Raw genomic sequence first — 13,374 nt, 5'->3', positions numbered from 1 at the left:
ATTTGGAAGCAACGTAAGTGTCCATCAATAGATGAATGGATAAAGAAAATATGGTACATATACACAATAGAGTACCATTCAGCCATAAAAAAGAATGAGATCCTGTCATTTGCAATAACATAGATGTAACTGGAAATCATTAAGTAAAATAAGCCAGGCACAGAAAGATAAACATTGCATGTTCTCACTTATTTGTGGGATCTAAAAACCAAAACAATTAAACTCATGGAGATAGAGAGTAGAAGGATAGTTACCAGAAGCTGGGAAGTGTGGGGAGTAGGAGAGTGGGGATGGTTAAAGGGTACAAAGAATAGTTAGAAAGAATAAATAATATCTAGTAGTTGGTGGCAAATAGGGTGACTATAGTCAATAATTTAACTGTACATTTTAAAATAAAAGTCTATAATTGCGTTGTAACACAAAGGATAAATGTTTAAGGTGATGGATACTCCATTTACCCTGGTGAGATAATACTCTATGAAAATATACAACATATTCCATAAATACATACACTTACTATATACCCATAAAAATTAAAAATTTTAGAAAAGGATTTCTGATATCTCCTTTCATTACCAGTGATTTAAACATTTATTTCATTTAGACTATAGCATGAAACTCTATCTCGGTATTATGTGAGCTACCATAAAGCAGGAATAAACAGAAATAGGACTGGTGTTTGGCAAAGCACCATAAAACAGAGATGCTTAGTAGAAAGTTTAATACTATGGTAATCACTTGATAATGGGATCAATTATATCATGAATGTAAGCCTTGATGATCTAATGGGACTAGGACATCTGTTCACTATATTTTTAGTGGGCCCTTCTTTGAGCATGTGATTTGCAAGGTGAAGCAAAACACTGACTACAGAAAAAAGGATACCCAAAATATCAGACTTATTATCAATAGTTCAGCAACTGATATGTTCATAAACCTGAGGCTGGCAATTTTATTCTTCCTGAAAAGGAACAGATATTAAATCATTTAGGCTTTGTGGGCCAGACTGTCTCTGTCACAACTACTCAACTCTTCCATTTGAAGTGCAAAAGCAGCCATAGATGACACTAAATGAATGGGTATAGCCATGCTTCAATAATACTTTATTTATAAAAATAAGCTGCAGGCCAGACTTGGCTTGCAGGTTGTAGTTTGCTAATCCCTTTCATAGATGATCAAATTATTCAATTAGCAAATGGCACTTGATGTAGAATTTGATTTCTGAAAATGCAAAATTGACGATGTTAAAACAAATTATTTTTAGAGAATATGAACTTACTTTATGATTTTCCATTTTGTCTTCTTTATCCATTAATTCTTATTTGCCATTAGTACAAAGGTACAAAAGATTAAAAATTGGAAGGCTGTGTGGGACAAATAAGTCAACTAAATATAAATAATGGATTTGTATATTTTCATTATTTTCATCCCATGCAACCCTGCAAAATTATATTTTTCTCCTCTCAAAAGAGGAAAGTAATGCATTCTTGAGGTTTTGGCACAAGCACTGTTTAGCGAAGGTCATACACTGAGCAACAGAAGTTACTTATATGTTAGGACCCTTTGTAGAAATATGGAAAAATATACAAAATGAATAGAATACTCTTTTCTTTTTTTAATATATTTTTTTATTATACTTTAAGTTCTAGGGTACATGTGCACAACATGCAGGTTTGTTACATATGTATACATGTGCCATGTTGGTGTGCTGCACCCATTAACTCCTCATTTAACATTAGATATATCTCCTAATGCTATCCCTCCCCCCTCCCCCCACCCCACAACAGGCCCCAGTGTGTGACGTTCCCCTTCCTGTGTCCAAGTGTTCTCATTGTTCAATTCCCACCTATGAGTGAGAACATGCAGTGTTTGGTTTTTTTGTCCCTGCGATAGTTTGCTGAGAATGATGGTTTCCAGCTTCGTTCATGTCCCTACAAAGGACATGAACTCATCATTTTTTATGGCTGCATAGTATTCCATGGTGTATATGTGCCACATTTTCACATGCACATGTATGTTTATTGCAGCACTATTCACAATAGCAAAGACTTGTAACCAACCCAAATGTCCAACAATGATAGACTGGATTCAGAAAATGTGGCACAAAATGTAGAATACTCTTTTCTAATATGTCCATAATTGAAAATAGTGCATTGTGGAAATTTTTCTTAAGTCCAGCAGTGGTCTTCCTGCATAATGGCTAGATTCTGACACATATATTCCATGCATATTGAGAATACAGATTAAAAATCCCAGCTCAGATCCTGGCCCATAGCTCTTCAAAAAATAGTTGTCAAGGACCTATCCTGAAGACAGCGTGTTCTTTTTTTTTCTCCTAAAAAAAAAAAGAAAAGGAATACATGCGCAGAACGTGCAGGTTTGTTGCACAGGTATACGTGTGCCGTGGTGGTTTGCTGCACCTATTAACCCATCTTCTAAGCTCCCTCCCCTCACCCCCCACCCCCCAACACACCCTGGTGTTTGTTGTTCCCCTCACTGTAGAACAGTGTGTTCTAATGGTTAAGAGTGTGAATTCTGGGGTCAGACTGTCTGCCTGGCTATGAATTCCAGTTGTGTGATACTGGGCAAATCACTTGTCTTCTCTGTACCTTAACTTCCCTGTCTATAAAATAGGGATAATAATATTGACCTCTTAAGATTGTCTTGTGGAATAAATGAACAAGTATGTATAAAGCACTTAGAAGTCCTAGTTCACGATTGGGAAAATGTTTAAGTGTTGAATCAGTTTATGTCAACTATTTTTCAGCCTATAATCTGGAGCTCTAAATTGTTTTAGGGTCTATGAGTAAAGAAAATGAGAGAACCATGTGCTTAGTAGCTATTTTAAGTGTCTGTGGTAGATATTACTGCTGCTCACAGAAGGCTTGTACTTCTCTACTGTATTAGTCAGGGTTCTCTAGAGGGATAGAACAAATAGGATAGATGTATATATAAAGAGAACTTTATTAAGGAGTATTGATTGACACGATCACAAGGAGGTCCCACAATAGGCCGTCTGCAAGCTGAGGAGCAAGGAAGCCAGTCTGAGTCCCAAAACCTCAAAAGTAGGGAAGCCAACAGTGCAGCCTTTAGTGTGTGGTTGAAGGTCCAAGAGACCCAAAGCTGAAGAACTTGGAGTCCTATGTTCAAGGGCAGGAAGCATCCAGCATGGGAGAAAGATGGAGGCCAGAAGACTCAGTGAGCCTAGTCTTTCCACGTTCCTCTTCCTGCTTTTATCCTAGCCACACTGGCAGCTGATTAGATGGTGCCCACTCAGATTGAGGGTGGGTCTGCCTCTCCCAGTCCACTGACTCAAATGTTAATCTCCTTTGGCAACACCCTCACAGACACACCTAGGAACCATACTTTGCATCCTCCAATCCAATCAAGTTGATACTCAATATTAACCATCACATCTACTCACTTAAAGTTAACCATAGACATGATTTTTTTACCCAATAATATATGAACAGAAGTGGAAAGTGTGAGGGTGTGTCTTTCCAATCTCAGATATTTCTTTAGTAACATTCAGGGCAATGATAGGTATTCACCAAATTATGGGAAAATCCTGATGATCACTAACCTTTGATGTTATAATGGAAATATGTTTTACACACATTAATAGTCTTAAGAGATGATTTATTTATCTAAGATACAATATTCTTAAGAGATTGAAGTTACGTGATTCCCCTTGGGTGGTCACTCAGATACAAGGAGAAAATTCAGAATTCCTGATCTCAAATTACCAGTTTTTACTCTACTTTATTGAATATGGTGGTCCAAAGGTTGTTTCACATGTCCCATCTTGTCTTTATTTTTGTTCTGTTTTAATATGCACTAGCTCACAGCTAGGTTTTTTGAAAATAATAATAATAATAACAACTAAATCTTCAGTTGAAGAAACAAGGTATAGATTTTAAGCAAAAATTATGAGCCCAAAAAGTCATCTATAGACTTTTTTCTGTCTCCAATAGCCATAACATGATTTGTAAAGGTTTGTAAGTTCTACAGACATTTATAGGGCGTGTGTTCTAGGCGCATCTAAAATGGACTGTGCCTGGTGCTAACCACGTTATTTATGTATCTCCTTCCATATACTCAGTAGTAACTTTAATCTCAGAGCATATTTACAAAACGACACTGAGACTGATAAAAATGACATCAATTGAACTAATATATGCTACACATTCTTCCAAGCATTTTACATGTTATTTCATTTAATTCTATAAACCTATTAGAAGTAGTGATAACCAAATTTTCATGAGGAAATTAAAGTTCAGAGAAGTATTTACCCCAAATTCCACATCTAGAGACCGGAATTTGACCCATTCTGTTCCATATCTCTGCTCTTTCTACATTATTACACTCCTCTGCATTTTAAAGTGATTTTTATTTTTAGTCATTTTCTTATATTTTTTCCCCTTGCCGATCAGGCAAGAACCTTTGGGTTAATATATTATTCATCAATAGATAACTAATGCAAATGCTTACCAAATTACATGCTGGACAACTGGAACTTTCCCATTTCTGTCTCTGGCAATTGATTTAACCAATATTTTTGAAGCTTTATATACACGGCATTAGATATTGTCTTTGCTATCAAAGGGCTTCTTACCTAATGGAAGAGGGTTGGTAAAAATTTTTAATTGGACGTTTTCAAAATTAAACCCAAAGTAAGCCAAAGAGTGGAAATAAGTCAGATAATAGCAGATACATGAAATTTAAAATAATAAACAATAATCGAAAGTTGATTCTGCACAAAAGTTGATTCTGCAAAGATTAATAGAATTGATTGGCTTTTAAAATGCTCAGGGGAGAGAAACAGAAAATGAGAACAAAAATTAGCAATATCAGAAATGAAAAAGGGACATCACTACATATCCCAGAGATAAAAATAAGATCATAGAAAATGTTCTGAACAATAGCATTAAAATGCTTAATCATAAATTTAACAATATATCAATGGCTGTGCAAGACTTCCACAGTAAAAACTATATAACATTGTTAATAAAAATTAAAGGAGACTTAAATAAATGGTAACATATTCCATGTTCATGGATTAGAAGACATAATTACCATTAAGATGTTAATTCTCCTGAAGTTGATATAGAGTTTCAACATCATCCCATACAAAATCCTAGCAGTTTTTTTTAGATATTGTCAAGCAAGTGCTAAAATGTATATGAAATTTATAAAAACCTAGGATAGCCAAAAACAATTCTGAAAAAGAACATCCAAGTTGAAGGAATTACATACACTTGATTGTAACACTTATGTTACACCAATCAAGTCAATGTGATATTGACTTAAGGATAGAAAAAAATAGATCAAAACAACAACAACAACAATCTGGAATCCAGAAGTTGACTCACTTATATATACAGCCAATTAAAGTTTTACAAAAATACAGCAGCAATTTAATAGGGAAAGAAAAGTCTTCTCAGCAAATGGTTCCAAGAAACCTAGATATCCATACGGAAAATAATAAACTACCATCCCTGCAACACATCACACACAGAAAATAAAAGATCATAAACTTAAAATCAAAAGCTATAATTATAATGCTTTTAAAAGAAAACATAGAATAATATCTCCATGAGTTGTAGCCAACAAAGATTTCTTAGGCCGTAGAAAACATTAACCATAAAACATTTAAAAAAATGAGAAATTACTTCATTGAAATTAAAAACTTCTGTTCCTTAAATATCACTATTAGGAAAATGAACAGGCAAATCACACATTGGGGGAAAGTAGTCATAATAGATACATCTGAAAAATACATATATCCACCATATGTAAAGAACACCTACAATTCAATAACAAAAATGCAGCAAATTTTAAATATTGGGCAAAGGACTAAAAGAGACACTTCAAAAAGAAAGACAAATGAATGGCTAATAAAGATATGATGAAGTGCTCAACATCATTAGTCATCAGGAAACTTCAAATTAAAACTTCCATGACATATCATTTCACACCAACTAAAATGGCTGAAATGAAAATGACTGGCATAGCAAAAGTTGATAAGGATGTGGCAAAATAAGAACTTTCATATGTGGCTGAGTATAAAATGGTTAATCTCTTTGGAAAAAGATTAGGTAGTTTCTTATAGAGTTAAATACACACTTACCCTATGATGCAGCAATTCTACTCCTCAGGATTCATCACATAGAAATGAAATATATATACCCTCAGCTCCCATAATGAAATGCATCATCAAAAACTGTTCGTATTAGTGAAATAGTCTTTGCTATGTCTGGCATTGAAACATGTTTTAAAACACTACTTTTTAAAATAAACTTTAACTTGAAATAAAAACTGTAAACAATTAGTTTCCTGTCCATTGGAAGATTATTTCTGACTGAGTCATCAAATAAAAGTCTTAAGAGATTGAATTTTCCCAAGTAATATTCTGTGAGAAATATATAACATTTTGTTTAACATTATTTAATGTCTTCAATATACAGTTTATTGTATCAGAATTCAAATGATTTTTTTAAAATTAGCTTTCACTACCAACCATAATATAGCTGGGCAGATGAACACATAAATGTCTAAAGTAGACAATGATAAATGCTACAATGGAGCTAGAGCAAACTTGCCATGAGAATATAGCTATGGAGACAGATTTTTCCTTAGACAATATAGAATTTAAACTAAGCTTTAAGAGGCAGATATCATGACAAAAATAAAAAGCAAATACTCAAACTCACTCCAAATTTGTCTTAATTTCTTAAAGCTTTGATCCCATTGTGTTAGCAAATGTTGAACGAATTCACATTTTTAAATTATTTTATTATTCACATTGATATTAAATTAGCAAATATTTAGTAAGTACCTAGTATGTCAGTTGTCAGAATTGACATATTATTTATCTAGTAAATTTTTGTATTTCATACACTTCTTGTCATTACCACTATGACATCCCCTAGTCCAAGACACTAATGACCTCTTGCCTTGACTGAATGACTTCCTAAGTGGCTTCACCTTCTTTACTTTCAGTCTCCTTGATGCATTTTCTTAACAGCAGATGATCTTTTAAAAACCTACTAGAAACATGTTATAAGGCCTTTGAGTTAGATAGTACTTGCTCCTTGAATATTCTTTCCCTGTCTGTATATGGGTGTATCTTTCTAATACTTCAAATTTTACTTAAAGTTCACTTCTTGTGTGAGTTCTTCTCCTGACAACTCTGTCTAAATAGGTCTTCCAACCCCCAAACACATCTTTATTTTAGCACCATTTCCATTTTTAATTTGTACTTAAGTATTGGTCTGTTTCTGTATTTTATGTCTCCCCAACAAAGCTGTCAGCTACTCAAGGGCAGGAATTTTACTTGTTCAGGTATGTGGTGTATATCTACCACCTAGAATGGAGGCAATGCATAGTAGACACTGAATAAATATATATTTAATGTATTGTGAGTAAAACAAAAATGATCCCCGCTTTTATCTAGTGAGAAAGGTAGATATTCACCTAATAATCACAGAAATAAATGGAAAATTAAAAACTGATAAGTGCTTGAAAGAGAGTGCATGATTTTAGGAGAATGTGTAACAAAAGGAAAAGATCTTCCTGGAGGAGTTAGGACAGACTTTCCCAAGGACAGCACAATTAAACTGACAACTAAAGAGTGAGTAAGAGTCACCCAGGAGTTGAGAGGTGAGATGTGTCGTTCAGTTAAGGAAAAAAGCTGTGTCGTGAGATCAAGCCTGATGGGTTAGAGAAAGGGTTCTTACTCAGGGACATCTGGCAAAATCTGGAAGTATTTTTAGTTGTCGTGATGGAAGAGGGTGTGCTACTGACATTTAGTGGGTAGAGGCTAGGGACACTGCTCAACATCTTACACAGAACAGGACAGCCCCTCGACAGCAAAGGGTGATCCAACCAAAATGTCAATAGTGCCAAGGTTGAGAAACCCTGGGTTAAAGTATTGCTTCTCAAACATTTTCCTTTCAGTACAAAATATATTTTACAACATAATCCAGTAAACTAACACAAAACATAACAAGCATTTACATGAAGTATTTACCCTTTTGTTTGTGATGTACCCTATTTTATTTTCCCTTCGCTTCCCTTCCCTTCTTTTCTCTTCTATTATTTTAACGCTGGTCTCGATTCACAGAATTTATTTCATGTCTCATTATTAGGTCTCAATCTGTAGTTACAAGAAATCACTGTGCTGAAGTACCTAAAAAGAGGTGGCTGACTGGAGCTCAGAAATCAAGATGGAAGGTTGAAAAGTGATGGAAATAGTGAGGCAGGTGGGAGATCTTTCACAGACCTAGAGGCCACGTTAAAGATTTTGGTCTTTATCTAAAGAGTAACAGAAAGACCCTGAAAGATTGTGAGCAAGGACTGGCATAATTAGATTTGTTTACAGTACACAGCAGTACTGTCCAACAAAAATATAATGCAAACTACATATCGAATGATGAATATTCTAGCATCCATAGCTTTTAAAAAGGTAAAAAGAAACAGATGGAATTAATTTTAATATATTCTACTTAACTCGATGGATCATTTCAACATGGAATCAATATAAAAATTATAAACGACGCCAGGTGCGGTGGCTCACGCTTGTAATCCCAGCACTTTGGGAGGCCGAGGAGGGTGGATCACCTGAGGTCAGGAGTTCAGGACCAGCCTGGCCAACATTGTGAAACCGTGTCTCTACCAAAAATACAAAAATTAGCCGGGCATGGTGGCAGTCCCAGCTACTCAGGAGGCGGAGACAGGAGAATTGCTTGAACCTGGGAGGCGGAGGTTGCAGTAAGCCAAGATTGCGCCATGCACTCCAGCCTAGGCAACAAGAACGAAACTTCGTCTCAAAATAATAATAATTATTATCATTATAAACGAGATGTTTTACATCCTTTTTTCATGCTAAGTGCTTGAAATCAGGTGTGTGTTTTATACTTACAGCTCATTTCAATGTAGACTAGCTGTGTGTTGCTCAATAGCCCCTGCGGCTAGTGGTAGAAAGGCACACCTGACAGCCCATGTGTAGAGAATGAATTGGAGCAGAATAAAGGTGAATGTGGTGAGACCAGTTAGGAAGAGATTGTCACGGCCCAGGCAAGACATGATGGTTACTTGTGGTGCGTGGTGATAATGTACATGGAGAGACATGAGCGATGTTAAAGAAATATTTAAAAATAAAATTAACAGGTTCTAGTTATGATTTTTGATATTGAGTGGGGGTTAGGGTGGATGAATAAAATGGAAATTATCTGGGAACCTGCGTATGTCTCCTTTTTGCCCTTGCAAAATAAGTAGAGTCCACTCCTCTGTGTTCAGAACCCCTAAGGTCAGAGTTCAGTTAACTGTAAGAGGGCTAAAATCAGAGCTTTTTAAAAATGGTGTACACGATCTGTGATTCTACAATTAGTGAATGTGGATGACTGAGCTTGATTTTTTTAAAAAAATTTATCCATTACTTGTTCTACAAAAATTTAACTTCTCAACTGAAAGCTACATGAAGGTAGAGATTTGTTTGGTTACTGCAGTAGTCTCAGAGGCTAAAATGATTCCTGGCACATAACATGTGCTTAATAAATATTTGTTGAATGAGTGAATCTGCTTATTTAAGCCCTGGTATTCTTTTGGAACATTTTCAAATATTAAATATTTTACAGACATCTGATCATAACAACTAACTGTAGCACAGGACTTGATGTATCATCGAGTTTAAATCCCTTATTTATCGGTTCTTAGTATTTATCAGGATGACTGCATTAGTAGTCTTTCCTCATCATACTGCCCAAGCTTGTATATTTATGTCTGTGTTTATGTGTATGTGTGTGTATATCTTGGAGGTAAAAATCTATCCATGTTCTACCCCTTTAAAGCCTCAAAAATCCCAAAGTATTACATTTCTTTAATTTATGACATGTCAAAATCAGATACTGTAACTGTGCCCCAGTGGTAAATAATTTGTTAACTAGCAAAATTTCTTGAGCTTCTTTCGCAGGACAGTGGAGAAGAAAACAGTTTGTTACAATCCCTTCTGTCTGCAACAAAGAAAGAAAAGAATGCTTCTCTTTTTGCCACCCACAATCCTCGGGCAGATATCCAAACTCTCTTAAAAACCCTCCTTACTTCAGAAGAACATAGAATTTTCCTTTAAAAGAGCCTGTATCAAGGCGGTTACGATATATGAAGAAGCCCCTAATAACTTGCTAAGGGCTGCACTGACTTGACCATCCCAACACGAACCCTTGATGGAATCCTTGCGACATGGAAGATAGAAATAAGTTTGAACATTACAGAGATTGCATACTTAAAGGGCTAAAGAAAGGAGTTTTGAAACAAAGGAGTTTAAATTACACCCAGTAGGTCAAACAAAAGCCTAACAAAGACCCCTCAGAATACTTAGAATTTTGGGGGCTTACTGACAATACACAGAAATAGATCTGGAAGCACTGAAAAATCTAAAAATGAGAAATATGACCTTTACTGGGCAAGCTGCCCCCAACATTCAGAATAAATTACAAATAGTGGAAGGGGCTTTAGGAATGACCATGTCTCAGTGGTTTCAGATTGCTTTCAAGGTTTTTGGTGGCTGAGATGAGGTCCAAGAAAATAATGAGCAGTGCAAAATGAAACACCAGGCCACCTTGCTGGTTGAAGCCCTGAGCAAGGAACTATTGGGAGGAAGCATATCAGCTACTTCATCTGGTGCTCCACTCGGTATTTATAGATGGAGTTGGACAGGTCCCATTTTCAGGGTAAACAGACCTTACAGTGGCTTGTGGGCAGGTGGGCTGTTTCTTCAGGAATAACCTCCTGTGTTTCTAGTTCATATATACGTATCTGCAATTGTTCAATAGTGATCTGTGGGTCCTGCATCAACCCAAACATGGTCTTCCACTCTGCAGCATTTAAAACCAAAGATACTGCCCCTAAATTAATTTATCTCATAATCCATTTTAGTAAAAGTTCCTCAAGAAGCTGATAATGCTAATCTTCAAAATGAGACAGTGCTGTCACACAGGATACCCTCTGGTTTCAAGTTATTTGGCTTTGCCCTTCCGCCACATTAACTACCTTCTTGGTAATCACAGGTCTCAGAGGTACTTTCTGCTGTCCCCAAGGAACAGAACTTTCCCCTTTGTGGATGACTTTGTGGTTAGTGGCCTGAACCCAGACACATCCACATCTGAGCTTGGTCCAGCTCAAGGCCCAGCCTAGCATTCTCTTTTACTTCCATCTTAGCTATTATAGATAACAATAACCAAGGTATTGAGTATTTCCCTTTTTTTTCTTATTAGTTTGCATTTCCTTGTGCAGCCAGTAAACCAACTCCCCAGGAGTTTAGTTTGACCCATCTCTAAATTCCACTGATAACTTTTGCCTTTAGTAACTGGGTGCAGCACAGCTGCAGCTCCAATGCCATGGGTGACCATGTGGTCACTCAGGGAAGGAAAGGTTCCTCATTCCCCACATTTCCATCCTTTCTCTTCCCAAACCACATATTTCTGTGAGTAAGGGCCTTTCTAGAAAACCTTATTTATCTGACACCAATTGTTATTAAACCCTCAAGCCATGTTTTTCCTCTGTTCTAATACCAACAACAGCAATCAACTAACAAGACTCGTTTGACCCCCAGATAATGTGGGACTTTCTCCCCACCAGCAAGCAAGCAATCAGTTCTGCAGCAGACAAACAGCTGGGTTTCCTCCAATTCAATTCCAACACTATCTGTCTAGAGGGAGCATTAGACCCCACACATTGAGATCTTAATCCCACAAGACTGCCCCCTCAACCCCAGACACCAGTTGCAATTCTGGACCTCTGGAAATTATGACCTACCAGCCTCAAGATGGGGGTCCCAAGATCCCCTCTTTAGGGTCAGTTAATTTGCAGGAGCTGCTCATGCTGCTCACAGAGTTCAAGGAAACACTAACTTATGTTTACGAGTTTATTATAAGGGATATTAGAAAGGAAGGATAAATACAGATAAAGAGGTGTGTAGGGTAGGGTATGGGGGAAGGGGTGCAGAGCTTCCATGCTCTCCCTGGGCATGCCACTCTCCAGGAGCCTCCACACGTCCAGCTATCCACATGCTCCCTGAACCCTGTCCTCTTGGGTTTTTATGGAAGCTTCAGGATGTCAGCATTCCTTCCCCCAGGGTATGGAATGAGACCCTCTCTGGAATGAAGGTCTTATGACCCACAGTCAGAAAACCAGGGGAAGATTAGAGTCCTGCCTCGGAGCAGGTGAGAGGTGGGCATGATAAAATGTCAGAGAGATTCTGTTTCCTGAGACCTGACACATTCAACATTATAACAAAAGACTATAAGTAAGGCTATGGGAGTGGCGAGCATGGAACTGTGGCTGAAAACCAACAGATAGATAGATAGATAGATAGATAGATAGATAGATAGATAGATAGATAGATAGATAGATAGATAGATAGATCACTACTCCCCTAGGGTTTTTTTGGGAATGGTAGGATTTTTCTGAATTTGGATTCCCAACTTTGAGTTCATGGCTAAGCCCCTTTAGGAAGTCGTGAAAGATGAGGACAAGGAACCCCTAAAATGGACTGGAGAATGTCACAGAGTTTTCCAGGACATAAAAGAAAAATTGATGATTGCTCCTTCCCTAGGCCTTCCAGATCTAAGAAAATCTTCTGACCTTTTTGTCATGAAAGACAGCAAGTAAGCCCTGGGGTGTTAACTCAGAATTTAGGGCCCATAAGAAACCTGTGGCTTATTTTTCAGAACCAGATGTTGTCACACAAAGATGGCCAGTTTGACTTCAGGCAGTAGCAATCATTTGTGACTTCCTCTTCTTAGAGGCTGACAAGTTTACCACAGGACAGCCTACTACAATGCACACCCCACATTACACGTTATCTCTTTTAGAACAAAAAGGAGAACATTGGCTTATACCTGGGAGGCTAGAAAAATACCAAACATTATTGCTGGGCAACTCGAATGTGAAACTAAAAGTAGTCTCCATCTTGAATCTCACCACCTTACTCCTGAGTAGCATGGAAGAAACTATTCATTATTGTATTCAAATTATTGGTCAAGTTTATTCTAGCCAGCTCAACTCAGTAAATCAACCCCTAAAAGATCCAAATCTGATTCACTGATGGAAGTAGTTTCATGAATCAAGGGATATGGATGGCTGAAAATGCTGTAGTGACACTCATCAGGACATGTCCAGCTCAAACTAAATACACCCTCATCAAAAAGTAAGCCCATCTACTCCCCCAAGGACTTGGAAAGATTCAATCAATGGGGATTTAACTGGGGACTGATGTGTTCTCAGGACACCACATAAAATTATACTAAGGAAAAAGGGATATGCAATAGACAAGAAAAGGTACTGATTCCTCAGCACTTAATGGAAGAAGTAATT

This window comes from Gorilla gorilla, chromosome 8 (assembly GCF_029281585.2).
Source record: "Gorilla gorilla gorilla isolate KB3781 chromosome 8, NHGRI_mGorGor1-v2.1_pri, whole genome shotgun sequence".
Classification (NCBI taxonomy): Eukaryota; Metazoa; Chordata; class Mammalia; order Primates; family Hominidae; genus Gorilla; species Gorilla gorilla.
This window is presented reverse-complemented; position numbering follows the sequence as displayed.